The following is a 19,371-nucleotide window of genomic DNA, read 5'->3' as shown; positions in this document are numbered from 1 at the left end:
CCTTCCTCTGCTGATGATGCACATTTTTTTTTTTTCTTTCCTGTTCCCTTTAGAATCCAGCTATCTATGGTACAAATATGCTTCGAGGTAGTAAATGCAACCGATTGTTCTCTATTAATTCATTAGCTAGATAATGTGTTACATCTCCAAGGAAATGTAATACCTAGCTCTCTATATACATCTCCTGTAAAAAGCCCACAGGAAGAAGCACTAATGCTGGAAATTTAGAAAGATCCAACTGGGAGTTAATTTATTCAGGGGAGACTTTCTTAGAGTCCCTTAAATCTCATTAATAGAGCAGCTGCCTAACCTAATAATGCATAAATCAATCCCACATGCTAAAAGTTGCTCAAGGAATGGGAATATTTTCAGTTCAATTTCTTCAAGAGTGACAGCAAACAAAATGCCTCCTGTCATTTGGGTGATAGCAGTTTTTCCACTACTAAGGTTTCAATACATAGAATTAGACTGGAAATTTAAGTGATAAGGCACATTTGTAAATAAGATCCCTACTTTTATAGTTATGCACAATAATCTATGCATAATGTTTTATGTGGGAAATATTAAATGAAAAATAAAAACATACTTAATTCATTTTTGTTTGATAGATAATGTGTAACCAGTCTCATGGTCACAAGATTTACATGTGAAAAATGGCTGGACCCCAGGAAGATAGCTATATTAATATTTTTGTTTGGCTGTTTAAATTCTCTATTGTTAGAATTTCAAACCTTATAATCATCTCTATGCAAATGACCACTCATCTGAGTTCAGGGTATGTTTTTCAAATTGTGGCTGGACAATCTATTTATGTTGCTCATCAGGAACTTAATATGGATAAAACTTGTATCATGTTTATTAAATTCATTTTAAAATCAGTTTTGTTCTTTTGCTATACCAATCAAAGTTATTCATTGTTAATTTTTTATTCTACTTTCTTGGTCATGTTCTATACCCAGGCAGTTCTTAAATCAGATTGAAATTATGGTTTAAATACTTATTATCCATCTTTCCTCTCTCTTCTATTTCAATTACCATTTTCTATGTACTCTACATGCATATTCCCTACTGGCATGTTTTCTCAATCAGCTATGCCTTTCATAGTGTAGTCTGTAACATAATCAAATGTGAGCTCTTAGATCAACATTTCCCAAATCTAAAAAGAGAAGTGTATATGTAAGTCCTGTTTAATAATTAAGATAATTAACACAGTACTGGGAGGAAAAGATGGTGTTTTCAATATGAAGTCAATTGGATATCCATCATGAAGGGGTATCTATCTTGGTCACTACTTTATACCATATAAAAATTAATTCAAGATAGATTTAAATCTAGATGTGAAAAGTAAACAACAATAACTTAGATAAAAATAGATTTTTTGGACCTTGGAGTGGGCCAAGTTTTCTTAGAAAACAAAAAGTGCTAACCTAAAGAGAAAAAAATATGATAATGTGGATTGTGTTGAGATTGAAACTTCTATTTCTGAAAAGACATAATTAAAAGAGTACAAACCATGATATTAGAGATAATGATACTGTGCATAACTTCAATAAAGTATGTTCATTCTGTACAAAGAATTTCAACACATGGGTATGAAAAAAGAAAGTATAATTTATACTTGGACAAAAGACAAGGGATTGACAATTTTATGAAGAAAAGACAAACTGAAACCACAATGATATACTACTACCTGCTCAACAGAATAACAAAATGAAAAAGAAATGCCAAGTTTGGTGAGGTGGTGGGAGACCTGGAATCCTCTGTGATGGTGGGAGAGTACACTGATGCAAGTACATTGGGAAGGTCATTGTATGTACCTAATGAAACAGAATATATGATCAGAAATTTCACACTGAAGTATGCATCTTCCAGAAAAAAAAAATTACCATAAGCCATAGCAGTAATAGTCATAGTGGTCCAAATTTGTAATTTGCCCAAATGCTCAACAGTGAAATAAGAAAATATGCTATTTCTATGAGGGAATACTTTATGGCAATCAAAACAATTTCTACTAATGATATAGAAATACAGCCACATATCTCAAATATAATATTGAACAAGATAACCAGACACAAAAGAGAAAATTAGTATGATTTCATTTAGGTAAAGAACAAAATCAATATGCATACAGTGGAACATTAATCAGCCATGAAAGGGTGTGAAATTCTGAGACATGACCTGAAATATGGATGAGCCCTGAAAATATTAGATTAAATGCAGTGAACCAGACAGAAAAGGACAGATATTGTATGACTGTACCTATATGAAATATTTAAGCTAGTAAAATACATAGAGATAGAGAATAGATTAGAATCTATCAGAGGCTGAGGGGAAATGCAGAATGAAAAATATTTGCTAAATGTCACAGGGTTCTAACTGGTGTGACAAAAACTTTTGGGAAATGAACATGAGTGATGGTTGCACAACATTGCAAATATATTTAGTACCATTCAATTGTATTTTGTAACATAGTTAAAATAGCAAATCTCATCCCATATATATATCACGGAGTGTATGTATATATATATATATATGTGTGTGTGTGTGTGTGTGTGTGTGTATATATAACAATAAAACAATTTAAGAAGAAAAGAATAATCAAGAAAATATTGATGCTTTTGAACTGTGTTGTTGGAGAAGACTCTTGAGAGTCCCTTGGACTGCAAGGAGATCAAACCACTCAATCCTAAAGGAAATAAGTCTTGAATATTCATCAGAAGGACTGAGGCTGAAGCTGAAGCTCCAATACTTTAGCCACCTGATGTGAAGAACTGAATCATGGGAAAAAAACCCTGATGGTGGGAAAGATTGAAGGCAGGAGGAGAAGGGGATGACAGAGGATGAGATGTTGGATGACATCACAGACTCGATGGATATGAGTTTGAGCAAGCTCTGGGAGTTGGTGATGGACAGGGAAGCCTGGCCTGCCACAGTCCATGAGGTCGCAAACAGTCGGACACAACTGAGTGACTGAACTGGTGCTAAGATTTAACTACCAAATGGTCATTATGAAATATTGTTAAAAGTAATACCACTCTTTTGTTTTACAAATTAGATGCACATCATTAAAACAGAAAGATTTATATCAGAATATTTTTCTAGGGGGTGAATTTTATTTCCTTTCATCATTTATTGTATTTTCTCCATTTTCTACAATACAAAGGCATACTACTTTTCTATGCAAAAAAAAAACACAAAAGTTTTAGAGTCAGACAAGCAAACAAACGAATTCTATGCCCGTAAATGTGTGCCTAGTTTATCCATGGACCTAGATAATGAGCGAAAGAAAGCATCAGAAGTGATATTTTGATTTTGCTTTTTGATGGGTATTGGTCATTCAGGGATATTTGTCTTCAACTATACACTTATGTATTTTCATGTATGCACATTGCATTTGAAGAGTATTTTTTAAATAAGTAGGGTATTCTCTGTTAATTTAATAAGGGGCATTCATAAATAATGAAAAGGTTCTAATTACATTTTAGATATATTGACTCCTTTTGTAATAAGCAGCCTTTTCATTTTTCAAAGGGAATACTCTCTAAAAACATCTTTGCTCATCTTTCTGAGCTTATTTTCATGGCAGCAAGGGAGACACGGACTCAGAGAACAGAATTGTGAACACATGGGGGGATGAGAGGAAGAGACAAATTGAAAGAATAATATTGAAACATATATATTACCATGTGCAAAATAGAAAACCAGTGGAAATTTTCTATATGGTGCAGAGAGCTCAAAACCAGTGCTCTGTGACAAGCTAGGGGAGTGGGTTGGGGTGGGAGGTCAGAGTGAGGTTCAAGAGGGAGGAGTCACGCATACGCCTATGGCTGATCCATGTTGATATGTGGCAGACTAACACAATCCTGTAAAGCAATTATCCTTCAATTACAATCTTTTTAAATGATAATACTTATGTATATTTTGCAGAATGTTAAGAATCGTCAATAACCTGACTTTTGTGGGCATTCAATAAATACTGATCAAATGAGAAAAATATTTTTTCATCTTTTAAACAGAAAGTTCTCTTAAATATTCTGTGTCTCATTTTACTCCCTTCTCTCTACTTGTCTATATAATTTTAAAAGTTCTGACATATGATGGGCAGATACTGCATCAGTTTCAAGATATAAAGGCTGATGATTTGCTCCAATATTGTCTTTACTGGACTCTCACATTAAACAAAAAAAAAAAAAAGAAAGAAAGAAAAGTTAGAGCTTAACCTCCAATAGCAGAAAGAGACAAAACTTCAGATTAGTTATAAGAAAGTAAAGCTTTGTATATTAAGAGAGATGACAGAGGCAAAGCATATTGGTACATTAGCATGAAAGCTTTTCTAAGAAGTATTAAGCTACAGTTTAAAAGTTAATAATTATTTGTCATGCAAAGAGTGTGATGAGAGTGGGGTGGGAACATCTGGATAAAGATACTTCACATGATCAAGTGTGACAAGAAAAGAAAATCAACTAGAGGACAGTTACATGAGAGGTGGGTCAAGGGTAAGGCAGGAAACTAGTTTAGGTCTCATTGAAGAGTGTGATTTGTCTGGAAGATCTTTAATATTTTAATATTAATAATAATAATATAATAATAAAAACATATTATTAATAAAGGAGGGCATGGCAACCCATTCCAGTATTCTTGCCTGGAGAATCCCATGGACAGAAGAGCCTGGTAGGCTACAGTCCATTGGGTCTGACAAAGGGTTGGACATGACTGAAAAGACTTGTCATGCATCACTCACACATTAATAATAATAGTACTACACACACTAACATTTCTCAGAATAATGTATGGAGAACAGATTTAAGTGGACAAGTGCAGATCATGGAGAATGAATTAGAAAACTTTGTGCCTATGTAGCTAACAGCGATTGATGTCATTGACTTTGGTAGTGCAGATCCAGAGAAATATGTATGCTCTTAAAGTATTCTCAAGTATATGTGTGTTTAAGGTATATGGGGTGAGGTTAAATGAATAGAAATTAGTGACAAAATAGAGGCTTGATAAATCATAAGTTGATGGCATGGGAAGATAGCTGATAATGGAAGACCAAGAAAGGAACAGATGTGACAGTGAGAAGTTTAATAATAATAATAATAAAAAATCTTAGTTAAATCAGCACCTCTCTAAAGACTTGTGAATGCTTGCCATGCATCTAAACAGAGATATCAAATATGAAGTTGGCTGTATACGTAGGATACCCAAAAAACAAAAGATTGAGTTTATATCTACATCTATCTATCTATCTATAGAATTATAAACAATTTTAAAGAACATGGTCTGGATGATATAATTTAAGAAAGACAGCAGAGAGATAAAAGAAGAGGGCTCACAATCTGAAGTGTATAAACAGCAAAACAAAAATATAAACAAACCAGAAACTGAAAACATTCATTGGTCAAGGAGAGACAGAAAAACAAGAAAAAGAGAAGTGACTAGAGAGGCAAAACTCAAACTGAAGAGTACTGTTGTCATAGAAACTTAAGGGGGAGAAAAAAAAAAAACACTGTGGTTCAAGATAGAACTAATGGCCCTCTGCTGTGAAAACTCTAAAGAAGGCAAGGAAAAGGACTGTGAAAAGCAAAACAGAAACTTCTTCTGCTGTTTTCATGGATGGTTAAGTGTGCACATAACATCTCAGAGTCAGCAACCCCAAATCCACACCTAAAACAAACAAAACACATGGTCCCCTTGTCTAGTTATGTGTAGTCGTTCAATCAAAGCAACTCAGAGTCTTCTGTCTTACTTCATAAACTTATACTTTGACTTTTGTAATGCTGATCTCCAAAGATATGTGACCACTTATGCAGACTTGAAAGGGCTTCCCAGGTGACTCAGTGAATAAATAATTTGCTCGCAATGCAGGAGATGCAGATTTGATCCCCAGATTGGAAAGATGACCTGGAGGAGGGCATGTCAACCCACTCTAGTATTCTTGCAGGGAGAATAGTATGAACAGAGGAAACTGTCAGGCTACAATCCATAGGGTCAGAAAGAATTGGACACAACTGAAGTGACTAAGCATACACAAGCATGCAGATATAATAATAATGTGAATCTTTTCCTTTTTTTAAATCATGAACAGAATTCTTATAAATCTGGTAATTTAAGTAGTCTCGCCACTGCTACTTTAAATAAAGATTGTATTTCTTATAATTTTTTTTGGTACCAGGTTGTTACTACACTAAAGCCTTTAACTGTGTGGATCACAAGAAACTGTAGAAAATTCTTGAAGAGATTGGAATACCAGATCATCTTACCTGCCTCCTGAGAAACCGGTATGCAGGTCAAGAAGCAACAGTTAGAACTGGACAGGAAAGAATGGACTGGTTCCCAACTGGGAAAGGAGTATGTCAAGACTGTATATTGTCACCCTGCTTATTTAACTTATATGCAGAGTACATCATGAGAAATGCCAGGCTGGATGAAGCACAAGCTGGAATCAAGACTGCCAGGAGAAATATCAATAACCTCAGATATGCAGATGACACCACCGTTATGGCAAAAAGTGAAGAGGAACTGAAGAGCCTCTTAATGAAAGTGAGAGAGTAAAAACGTTGGCTTAAAGCTCAATATTCAAGAAAACTAATATTATGCGATCTAGTCATCTCACTTCATAGCAAGTAGAAGGGGAAACAATGGAAACAGTAACAGATTTCATATTCTTGGTTTCCAAAATTACTGCAGATGGTGATTGCAGCCATGAAATTAAAAGACACTTGCTCCTTGGAAGAAAAGCTATAACAAACTTAGACAACACACTATAAAGCAGAGATATAACTTTGCCAACAAAGGTCCGTCTAGGCAAAGGTATGGTTTTTCCAATAGTCTTGTATGGATGTGAGAGTCAGACTATAAAGAAAGCTGTGCACTGAAGAACTGATGCTTTTGAACTGTGGTATTGGAGAAGATTCTTGAGAGCCCCTTTGACTGCAAGGAGATCAAGTCAGTAAATCCTAAGGAAAATCAACCCAGAATTTTCACTGGAAAGCCATACTGAAGCTGAAACTCCAATACTTTGGCCATGTGATATGAGGAGCTGACTCATTGAAAAAGACTCTGCTCCTGGGAAAGGTTGAAAAGAGGAGAAAAAGGGAACGACAGAGGATGAGATTATTGGATACCATCACCAACTCAATGGACATGAGTCTGAGCAAACTCTGGGAGATGATGATGGAAAGGGAAGCCTAGCATACTGCATCCACGGGGGCACAAAGAGTTGACATGACTGAGTGACTGAACAGCAAGTCTTATTACTATTCTGATCTTTCTCTGTAGGTAAATCTCTGCCTGGTGTCCTTTCTGCCGATAATTTTTCATCTTCATTGACAGTTATACAGGGTCTTCCAAAAACCCATGTGGACTAATCTATCAGAGTTGATTAAACTCTCCTTTTTCAGTAAGGCCACTAAACGTGGCTTGCTCCAGGGCTGGGTGATTCAGGTGGACTTCTTGGGAGAGCTATTACACTTATGAACTGGCTATGGAACTATTCTAATGTGACCCCTTCTTTAAATTGAGCCATTCTATTTAGAATTAATGTGAATATTTATATCCAAGAAGCCCTAAGCTAATATTTAGTGATTGCAAAACAGTTGGTAGTAACTGAAAATATACAACAATACAATTTTACAGGATGCCCTTGACTGGCTTGCAAATATTTTCAAGTATAATAATTGGCAAAGTTGAAAATTTTCATATTCATTGGCTTAAAACATTTTATTGAATAAACATTTCATTACCTGTGCCAATAAATATTAATAAGAGAATTCTGCTTTTAATTTTTTTATATTATTTTTAATTTTTTTTATTTTTTTACTTTTAAAATCTTTAATTCATGCATTCCCAAACATGAACCCCCTCCCACCTCCCGCCCCATAACATCTCTCTGGGTCATCCCCATGCACCAGCTCCAAGCATGCTGTATCCTGCGTCAGACATAGACTGGCGATTCAATTCTCACATGATAGTATACATGTTAGAATGCCATTCTCCCAAATCATCCCACCCTCTCCCTCTCCCTCTGAGTCCAAAAGTCTGTTATAAACATCTGTGTCTTTTTTCCTGTCTTGCATACAGGGTCGTCATTGCCATATTTCTAAATTCCATATATATGTGTTAGTATACTGTATTGGTGTTTTTCTTTCTGGCTTACTTCACTCTCTATAATCGACTCCAGTTTCATCCATCTCATCAGAACTGATTCAAATGAATTCTTTTTAACGGCTGAGTAATACTCCATTGTGTATATGTACCACAGCTTTCTTATCCATTCATCTGCTGATGGACATCTAGGTTTTTTCCATGTCCTGGCTATTATAAACAGTGCTGCGATGAACATTGGGGTACATGTGTCTCTTTCAATTCTGGTTTCCTCGGTGTGTATGCCCAGCTTTTAATTTTTTTTTTAATTTTTAGTAATGGTACTTTGCTCTATTGGGTTAAAAATATTGTGATACTTTCTTCTACAAAAATTACTATTCACTGTTCCTAAATATTTTTTGCTTTCTGTTATGTATTTTAAAAATTCAGTCTTAAAATTAATATTCAAAGACATATTGCAGACTGTGAGACAATAGTTTCTGTTCTGTCTTGCAAAAAATATATGCTGCATTTTGGGTTTTAAAGGTGTGAAAATAAAAAAGGTCTGAAATCTCTAATAAATGAATATGTAGCAAGTAATAGTCTTGAGGTTAAATAGATATTTTCTAACCATCATGTAAACATTCTTGTTTGTGATGGGAAGTCTTTTTCCAACTTTCAAACATAAAAAGAAAACAATATTCTCTGATAATAATTTATTGCTATTTCCTTCCATGTTTCAAAGCATTTTCAGAAAGTAGTCTCTTTCTTCCTCTCTTTTTTGCTAAACTGCAAAATAACTCCCAGAAAAACAGAATAAATGGTAATTACCCAACATTATCAGTGGTCTAAAACCCTAAGCCTACTACATAAAGTGTTTTTTCTCTGGCTGTGCTGATCCTAGTCTAATTATAAACACATACATACATTTATACACACACTTACATACATATATACATACACATATACATAATGTTTTAGTCATTATTTCCAAAATATTGTATTAAAGAAACATCATCCTCATCATGCTAGGAGGAAAAGCCTGTTAAAATAGCCCCTTAAAATGGATTTAACATAATTGGAGATGAAAAGTGTCCTTAAGTTTCAGGCATGATCTGCATGGGAATCTACTCACTGTTACTGAAATTTTGTAATAATAGACTATGAGATTTAGTACATCACACTTCTTTCTTGTAAAATATAAAATGAAATTGTACAATATAAATGAGAAATATCAGATTTCATTGGTTATAAAGCTTTGCTTGTATAAGGCAATACTAATATTAATTTTAAAAATAACAATAAAGTATTCAGATGGAGGAAAATCTGTGGGAGAGGGAGATGATACATAAAACATTATTCTCTTTTATTTAAATGATTCTTCAATATAAGAAAATTATTTTCTGAGACATTTATTTATAGATCTGTGCACCTACTTTCAAGAAATGCTATTTGCTTGTTATTGGGTAGATTTTAGAAGACACCAAGCTTATATTAATCTTAAACCTAACTTTTTAATCTAAGAACACCAGCATCACAAAACAAATGTGGCTTATTGTGTATTAATTTCAAGAAATCACCCTCCTCAGACAGTGAGCACGTCATGGCTGCATATATTTCTATGTACAAATGCAAAACGAGGAGAAAACATTCCAACTTTTGAAACACAAGCAGTAGCAACAAAAGCTTTGGCTACTTCTACTTTCAGGTATATGGATTATGAGCTGCAGCAAGTCATTTGAAATATGCTGTGTGATTTGTTAGGGCCATCATGGCTTGTAACTACCAGAAAGTTAATGTTCCAATTTCCTGTGGTTTAAAACCACCTTAAAGTTGTCAGATATCAAATGGTTCATCTAATTCAGTGAGTTACTGGCATTTAAAACCTTCACTGTGAGTTCAAAACTAGTCTTGAATTTAACATTGATGTCTTTTTAAAATTTTACTCTGAATTGAACACCACGGAAGCAACTAATCTCGATATTTAATAGTTAATTTATTTCTACCCATTACACCAGGAATACGAGTTAAATTTATCTTGTGAAGGCTGTATATCCATTAAAAATTTTATAAAGTGCAAATGTCTAATAGTTGCTGATGATGACAAGCACATTATTGCACTGCTGGCCAGAGAAATTACAAAACAGGATTTCATACGTGAGTTCTGTGTGAGCTGCTTAGAGATTCAGCTATCTCTACTTGATGATTCTGCACTGCAGAATTTTCTCTGTCCAAAACTACAGAGCGCTAATGTGTGAACTTAAGATTTTTAATGAAAAGGTATTTGGGAGGCTCCACCTTCCATGAGAAAGAGTTCAAAGACCTCACTTATTGATCTGAGCAATCGTCAGTACTGGTGACTCAACCAATACTAGTGATAAACATGGGCTTCCCTGATGGCTCATTGGTAAAGAATTGAATACCAATGCAGGAGACACAGGTTCAATCCCTAGGTCAGGAAGATCCCTTAGAGTAGGAAACGGCACCCCACTCAGGTATTCTTGCCAGGAAAATTCTGTGGACTGAGGGGCCTGATCGGTTACATTCTATGGGGTCAAAAAGAGTCTGACATGAGTAAGTGACTGAGCACAACATAGCTATAATAATTCAATATTTCCTTACTAACATGCCAGGCATTATGCAGCTTAAAAACATTATCTCATTCAAGTCTTCATACAGTCCTACAGATAGATTTTATTACTGTTGCCATTTTATAGATAAGGAAAATAAGGCTTAAAAATTAAGTAGCATTCCAGTGGTCACACATCTGATAAATTGTGTTTTTGGATTACAGTTACACTTTGTTTCCTCTAAAATAAATTGACTGTGCTTGCTGTACTTCTCAGAACTCCATATTAATATCTAATCTATTTATCTATTTTATTAATTACCAGACAGACTTCTATAGCATGTATCTTCAAACACTGCAACTGACTTAATCATAAAAGATTTAAGGCTATTTTTATATTGGAGTAAAACTCAGTAATAAAATATTATCTGGAAAAAAGCTTGGATTTAAACATTATAAAGTTGAATGAACAGAATACCTGAATATGCATAGTAGAATGTGTACATACATCAAAATACCTTATTTTTTTTTAGTCTACTCTGAATTTGAAACATGTATGCACTCGGATGGACATTTATAATTTCTTCCACACTTATTGTACCTCTAATATGTTATAATCATATTCTGTGATTTTTTTATACATTTGAGGCATAAATATAAAATATAAGTATAGTAAATAAGTATAAGTAAAATATAAGTATAATAAAAATTTAGACCACTTGAGAATATTAGAGCATCCTAGAGAGGATAGGTTTCGTATACACTACAGAAATCATATGTGTAGCAATTATCTTTATATCTATATTTATATTTATAGATCACACAAATTATCTGAACTGAACAAATCTTTCAAAAATCATATATTGAAATGTTACTGGCTAAGGTGATGATGTTAAAAGTGGAGCTGTTGGGGGTTAATGAGGTCATGAGGATGGAGGCTTCATGAATGGAATTGTAAAAGACACCCCAGAGAGCTCCCTCACCCTTTCCCTACGTGAGGATAGGATAAGAAAATGGCAGCATGTAACCAGAAAGAGGGCATTCACCAGAAACTGACCACACTGGTATCCGGAGTTTGCACTCTCAGCCTCCAGGAGTATAAGAAACAAATTTCTGCTCTTTATAAGTCATCCAGACAATGGTACTTTGCACCCAGAACTGCCAAAGTTGATGTCTATGTATACACAGATATACTACTTCCCCAGTAACCTATTAGTGAGTTTCAGTTCAACCCCCATGTGACCCCATGGAATATACATTCCTTGGGACTTTCCAGGCCAGAATACTGGAGTGGGTAGCCTTTCCCTTTTCCAGGTGATCTTCCCAACCCAGGGATCAAACCCAGGTCTCCCACATTGCAGGCAGATTCTTTACCAGCTGAGCCACAAGGGAAGCCCAACACATGTACTAGTGATGCATTATTTACAGTTAAATCACATGATTTGACTTGGTTCAACTATACTCTGTCTTTTCCTTTTGGAAATTTTGAGTTGATATTGACATGAATGGGAAGCATTTGAAGATGAGTCAGTACCTAGAAGAATACAGACATGAATTTCTTTCTCACAGAGTTTTTATGTCCTTTCTGAAAAGTGTATTTAATAAAATGCATCTATATTATCTGAAGGCTTTCCTATTTATCATTCCACTACTTTCTTTTCTTTTCTGGAAGCCATATTTTCTGCTATTTAAACCCCAAATATTCCACTGACACAACATACCATAGAACACAATTTTACTGTTTTCAATTAAATATACCTCAAATTCCTTTAATTAACATTTATTAAACACTCATATAGGCAAAACTACCAAATAGAAATCCATTACTTAAATCCATTAATTGAGCTTAAATCCATTCATTGAGAGTAAGACCTGAGACTAAAATGAAAGAAGCTGATATCAACAAACATGTTAATTAGGTTAACAGGCAATTACTAAGCCCCTATTTTGCTCCAGTTGTATATTTAACCTATACTTTTGTGATAAAGCAATTTATTTATAGAACAGATAATTTGCATTAAGGGATGTTCTGGAGATCAATGATTATGAAGTTAGTTTATGCAGGTATAAATTTAGTAAGCTTTCAGTTAAAAATACATTATGTCAACAGGTATACATTAATTATCTATTATATAGCCCAGAATTTTAAATGTAGCTTATGAGAAAAGCAGACTGCAATTCATTTATTAAAGTATGCATTTAGTGTTTTATGGAAAACAATATTTCTTCCATAATCCTATATAATGTACACCACACCAAAGTATAGACACCATATATCAATTACTTTTATATCTATAATTATATACATTTGACGTTGTTTTGCATGATCAGAGTTTAAGGGAAGTGAGGTCTGCTTGCAGCATTGAGACAGATCTCTAAGTGGGAGCACATAAAAAGCAGCAAGCACAGTTAAACAAACCTCATTTTGAGGTTATCACAGTACTTCCCTGTCCCTGAAGTCCTGATATCCACCCTTCTGGGGGAAGGGAATGCGAGGCAGCCACCAGGCACCACTTTTCCATTCAAGGATTTGCTCTGAGGAAGATGGGAAGCTGAGAAGCTGAGCAATAACCTTAAATTGAGAGACTGACACACTTAGCAGAGTGTTAGAAGTCGCCTAGGGTTGATGAGAGGGTACAAATTAGAACTCAAGGCCAACCTTGGAGGAGGGTGCAGGATTACACATCAAAATGGAAGGTGGGGCACTGAACCAGAAATTGGCCAGCACTCATAGTTATTAAAACTGACTTTAGATCAAGGTAGTCTCACTTCAGCTTATCCACTACTGCTAAATTGACTCTCAGAGCAGACGTTTTTGGAGAAAAGTAAATCAGAGTTTTAAACTGTCACGCAATGTTTCACACATAATTTCTGGATCTTATGCAAAAATAATCAGGCATGCAACAAGAAAATAACTAAAAGCAAACCAAAAGGGAGGAAAAAAACAGGAACAGAAATATCATAGTGAAACTGCCAAAAACAAAGACAAAGCAGAAAATTATAAAGGCAGCCAGAAAATAATTTAAAAGAAGCCAGAAAAAAAGGTGTCTTGGCTTCAAAGAAAGACTCTCCAAAGAAACAATAGCAGCCAGCAGACAATGGACTGACATCTTTGAAATGCCGACCTAGAATTCAATACTCTGTGAAAATATCATTCATAAATGAAGACAAAGTAAATTTTCAGAAAGACGCAATTGGGAGAACGCAGCTGTGTATGATTGTGATTAAAAGAAATGCTGCTGCTGCTGCTATGTCGCCTCAGTTGTGTCCGACTCTGTGCGACCCCATAGACGGCAGTCCACAAGGCTCCCCTATCCCTGGGATTCTCCAGGCAAGAACACTGGAGTGGGTTGCCATTTCCTTCTCCAATGCATGAAAGTGAAAAGTGAAAGTGAAATCGCTCAGTCGTGTCCGACTCTTCCTGACCCCATGGACTGCAGTCTACCAGGCTCCTCCGTCCATGGGATTTTCCAGGCAAGAGTACTGGAGTGGGGTGCCATTGCCTTCTCCAAAAGAAATGCTACAGGAATATCTTCTTGTATTGAAAACACTCAAAGAAAGAACCATGGAGATAAAGGAGAAATGTCATAAGTAAATATGAAGGTAGTTCAAATGAAATTTAGCTTAAGAAGTATTTATGTTTGTGCAGCTTTATATATGCTATTTATGCATATAATACATTAAATACATATACATATGTGTATCAAGAGAGAGAAAAAAGATTAAGGTGTATGTACACAATAAAACAAAAGTTATAGGGAAATAAATGAATACAAATTATTCTACCAATTCTGAAATTCTTACATTTCTATAGTGTGGAAACATTCTAATTTCATTTTGCGTTTAATGAGTCAAGGGTGACTAAAATTTTAGATGAACAATCAATTAAAATAAAACAAATAATAACTCAAATTATCAACATCTATTTTTATTATAAACCACTAAAATTACATATTTGCAATTTTATTCTCTGGATTTCTTTTTCATTCTCTATCTTTTACAATGTTTATCTTTTCCCCACATTGCTTATTCCAGAATATTCTCATTCTAGAATTATCTGACATTGATGTAAAAGTTGACATTTTTTTAGACTTCTACAATGATATGTTTCACAAGAAACCCCAAATTTCAATGGCATACAAAAATAAGTATTTGTTTTTCTTACCAACAGGTAAATAGTGGATTGAGGTGTACCTCACAAGTCACTCATCCTGCAATTTACAGCAATGTGGGTTACACACTTTTCAAGGTACATGGCAGAAAGGTAAAAGCTGAAAGTATAAAATTAGAGCTACAAAAACACATTGTAAGTAGAGGCGCCTGTGACATCTCCTAACATCTTATTATTTGCCACACTAAGCATGTGGCCATGCCCTCTTCAGTGTGGTTCTACTTTAAGATCTGCATTATCTTCACGAGGTACTTTAAAGTCCCAGGCAAAAGATGCAAATATATAATATTATTTTTAAAAGGGAGTAGTTGATTCAATTTGCTGTACAGCAGAAACTAACACAACATTGTAAAGCAACTCTACTCCAATAAAAATTAATGAAAAAAGAAAGGAGCAAAGAGACAATAATACAATCTATCATGCAGTTCAAACTCACATGTATGTACACTTGATTCCTTGTTACTTTCTTGAGGAATCATACCCAGGATTCCACAGTCTAAGTACTATAATTCAATATATTCAAGTACTTAGCATTTTATCCTCCGTTAAAGCCACATACCGTTTTATCACAGATGTTTTCTTGTTTTCCGTGCCCATTAATATATGCTTTTTCAGGACAAGCTTTCAACATGTATATGTATACGTGTATAATTTATATATGTTTGTATAAGTTGCATACATTCAAAATCTAAGTTGAACATGTGACTCACAATAAGTATTCATTTAATATTTGCTGAAGGAATGAATGGAAAAATCCTGGGTTTCTACCTCAATATGGACATCTGTAGAAACTTGCACTCTAATGTAACATTTTCCTTTTCTTAACTTACAGAAATATCTATACTATGAGACACATTTGCTATCCTAAATTTAGGGGAAAACATTGAAAGTCTGAGCAGACAATCCAAAGATATAAAATTAAAAACGCAATATCAAAAATTAGAGAGATATAGATTTTCTTATAATGAATTATCTCATTACACTTTTCATAGCTTATAGGGATATTTGGAGAAAATTATAGTATACTATTATGAATATATGAGCTTCCCAGGTGGTGCAGTGGTAAAGAATCACCTGCCAATGCAGGAGACACAAGAAAAGTGGGTTCAATCCCTGCCTTGGAAAGATTCCCTGGAGCAGGAAATACCCCATTCCAGTATTCTTGCCTGGAAAATTCCATGGGGAGAGGAGCCTGGTAGTCTACTGTACTTGGGGCCATAAAGATTCAGACATGACTGAGTGACTGAGCACATACACACAAAGAAAGTATATTGTTAAGAATCAAATAGTTAATACTTTAAAGCGTGTCTTTAAATACTTTGTCATAATGACGCAATGAAGTTCACAAAAGAAGACTGGAGAAGGAAATGGCAACCCACTCCAGTATTTTTGCTTGGGAAATCCCATGAACAGAGAGTGGTGAGCTACAGTCCACAGTGTTGCAAAGAGTCAGAAACAACTGAACAATAAGTGCACATGTACACCCCCACACTCGCAAACGTCATGTACATATAGTTTCCCTGAATTACAAATAAAAGCCTAAAAACTCTCATTAGAAGACTAACAATATAAAGTAATAAAATTAACATGTCTGCAGTTAGAAAAATGAAAATTTTGAAATATTTTGCAATCTGCTGGAATTGCTTTAGCATATCTATGCACCCAGAATTTTTTAGTTGATTAAAAGGAGTGAAATTCTTAGGAAATGAAACTTTATTTGCCACAATAATCTAATCCTGTACAATGCACTTTTTATGTAAAATATTTTCTTTATTTTTTAGCTTATTTTCTTCTGTTGTCCTTACCATTTGACCCAGAGAGTACCTAAATACATGTGTACATACAATTGATTATTTCTCTCAAAGATCTATATGCTTTAAGAAGTGAAGTCTGTGTCAACTTTCAATAATTTATTTCTTTATATTTGAGTAACTTTCAGCTTTAATAATTGTCTTGAAAACATGGTGAATATAAACAAATAGGGACCATATTTCCTATAGGTATGTATAGACCCTTCAGTTTATATACTTCTGAGATTGGTATTTAACATCTAACTCTTATACTATTAGGCTCTCCTTTACACTCATAGTCTCATTAGAGCAGGGAATAGTTATGTTTGGTGCATCCTTAATGCCTAGCACTGAGAAAGGGGCATAGCAGGGACCCAATAAATATTTCAAAGAGGATTATATCTGGCTGCTTTCCCAACATGAATTTTAAAAATTCCTGAAACTATGGGCATTCTTAGGTGTCAAATGAATTTTATAATTTATAGAATTAAGCAATATAAAACTATTACACATATCTCCCTTACCTATTTTCATTTTATAAAAAAATTTGAATATATTTTTGAATTTTTACCACATGCATTTTTTTGTTGCAGCTGCCAATGGTGTGAGCGATCATTTTTCAGTTTGGTGGTAGTGAGGTCACTGAATGACCAATCAGAATGGTCCTGAGCTTGACACCATAATTACAGAAATCAGATCTGAATAAGAGCAAACAGATATTTTTAACACATATAACTAGCAAAAGCTGAGCTTTCATGATTCATAAATAGCTCTTCAAATTGATTAGAACAGTAAAAACTGTCTAACATAAAATGAGAAAAGAGTGTGAAAAATAAATTTATATACATGGAAATCTGAAATTTTAATAAACACATAATAATTTTTCATCAGTAATCAGCAAAATGTCAACTAAATGAGATATCATTCCATATCAGATACTCAAAAACTTCAAGTCAGTCAAAAGAATATCTTTGTGAGCTGTAGCAATGTCAACTCAGATACTGATTGAAGCATAAATGTATATAATTTTGGTAACTATCAGCAATATTTAGTAAAGATGAATTTCTACAGATTTTTGATATAGAAAATCCATATATATGTATATAAAGATGGATTTATGATATGCAAATTGTCCATGTATCAAATTTTGCAATAATTAAAACATGAAAACAACTTAAAATTCATCAACTACAGAACTGAAGAGTGTGTTGAACTCTTTATACAAAGTTGACATAAAGCCATTCAAAGGAATAAACAAAAGCTCTTTATATGAACATGGATACATAAAACATGATAAAGAGAGAAAGAAAAGTGATCAATGAACACACTTTCTATATCAAGTTAAAACATTTTTTGTGGATAAGCTCACATGAATGATCTATATCAAAACACTCATGAAAACCATACATCAGACACTGAGAACTGTTCTTGAGTTCTGTGTTCCATGAGAGGTGAACGGCATAGGGAAGAATAGGAGAAGCCTACTGTCTCTACAATTGTTCAACAATCAGTTGAATCATCAGTAGGACATATGTTGAGAGCTTCAATCCAATAAAGTTATGTTGGGTAGTCAGGATTACATACTTCTGTCAGATAATTTGAATAATGATCCTGTCCTGATTTGGAACCAGTCTGTTGTTCCAGGTCCAGTTCTGTTGCTTCTTGACTGGCATACAGATTTCTCAGGAGAAATAGAGGGAAAAAAGGAAAGAAATAGAAGAATACAATAGAATGGGAAAAACTAGAGATCTCTTCAAGAAAATTAGAGATACCAAGGGAACATTTTATGCAAAGGTGGGCACAATAAAGGAAAGACTTGGTATGGACCTAAAAGAAACAGAGGATATTAAGAAGAGGTGGCAAGAATACACAGAACTATACAAAAAAAGATATCATGACCCAGAAAACCATGATGAAGTGATCACTCACCTAGAGCCTGACATCCTGGAGTAAGAAGTCAAGTGGGCTTTAAGAAGCATCACATATACTCAACAACAGGATTTTTTAACTGTGGCACTGCAGTTTAGGCCGGATAATTCTTTTTGAAGGTTTATCCTTTGCCTTGTATAGTAGCATCCTTATGTTCTATGCAAAAAATGTCTTTGGCATCCGTCCCCCCATGGCAGCCCCAGTGACACCATATGCGAAATGTCTTCTGGAGGGCTTGTCTGCAGTCGGGCCATGTTGTAGGAAAATTAACCAAAAACAGGTTAATATTCATGTTAAATAGATTTGGGTTATGGAATATGTGTATATTATTATCATTTGAACTGTACCTTGACTAATGGTACTTTTTTAAACTCTTGCCACAGATTTTTTTCACATTTGAGACCTTAAGACTGCTTTATTATCCTTGAATGCTATTAATTTCAGGCAACACTGTAGCAAATGTTAACTTTATCTAACAATAAAAATAAACATAAATTACAAAAAAAAAAAAGTAGCATCACTATGAACAAAGCTAGTGGAGGTGATGGAATTTCAGTTGGGCTACTTCAAATCCTAAAAGATGATGCTGTGAAAGTGCTGCACTCAATATGCCACCAAGTTTGTAAAACTCAGCAGTGGTCACAGGATTGGAAAAGGTCAACTTTCATTCCAATCCAAAAGAATGGAAAAGCCAAAGAATGTTCAGACTACCACACAGTTGCACTCATCTCACAAGCTAGCTAAGTACTGCTCAAAATTTTCTAAGCCAGGTTTCAACAGTATGTGAACTGTGAACCTTCAGATGTTCAAGTTGGTTTTAGAAAAGGAAG

Source organism: Ovis canadensis, chromosome 16 (genome assembly GCF_042477335.2).
Source record: "Ovis canadensis isolate MfBH-ARS-UI-01 breed Bighorn chromosome 16, ARS-UI_OviCan_v2, whole genome shotgun sequence".
Taxonomy (NCBI): domain Eukaryota; kingdom Metazoa; phylum Chordata; class Mammalia; order Artiodactyla; family Bovidae; genus Ovis; species Ovis canadensis.
The sequence above is the reverse complement of the archived record's forward strand: the minus strand, read 5'-3'. Positions refer to the sequence as shown.